Source organism: Pygoscelis adeliae, unplaced genomic scaffold (genome assembly GCF_000699105.1).
Source record: "Pygoscelis adeliae isolate BGI_AS28 unplaced genomic scaffold, ASM69910v1 Scaffold197, whole genome shotgun sequence".
Taxonomy (NCBI): Eukaryota; Metazoa; Chordata; class Aves; order Sphenisciformes; family Spheniscidae; genus Pygoscelis; species Pygoscelis adeliae.
In genome coordinates this window covers 1,835,862-1,836,382 of record NW_008825105.1, presented here as the reverse complement: position 1 = coordinate 1,836,382, position 521 = coordinate 1,835,862, and positions in this window count along the sequence as shown.

Here is a 521-nt window from a genome sequence, read left to right as displayed (position 1 = left end):
TGACCTGCGCCGGGGTGGCCCCCCGGGGACGGGGCGTTGCGGTGTCAATCGATGCTTCACCCTCAGTAACAACGATGCACAGAGAAAGGCTCTTCTGCGGCAGGAGGGCTGCGGCCGGGAAGGAGGGTGCATGGCCCTGCCTGGCGCTGCACCCCACGCTGCACGTCACGCTGCACCCTGTGCTGCAACCCATGCTGCAACCTGTGCTGCTCCCCATGCACCCACCACTGCCTGGGCAGGGCAGGGAGCACTCGGGGCTCTGTCCGTGTCAGGGTCCCTGTTTTCCCATCCTGCCAGGCAGGGACTGTGATGTGCAGCGCCCGGCATAGCAGGGTGGGCAGGATGCTGCTGGTTGGCTCTCAGGAGGACGCAGCTCCAGCAGCAGGATTTTAGGGCCGCTGTAGGGTGCAGTCAGGAATGCTCCTCCCAGAAGGATGATTTAAAAGGCAAAAACTGTAGTGACAAGTTGGCTTTAAAACAGACCGATTCTTGAGGTCTTGCATGATCCTCTCCATCTCCCT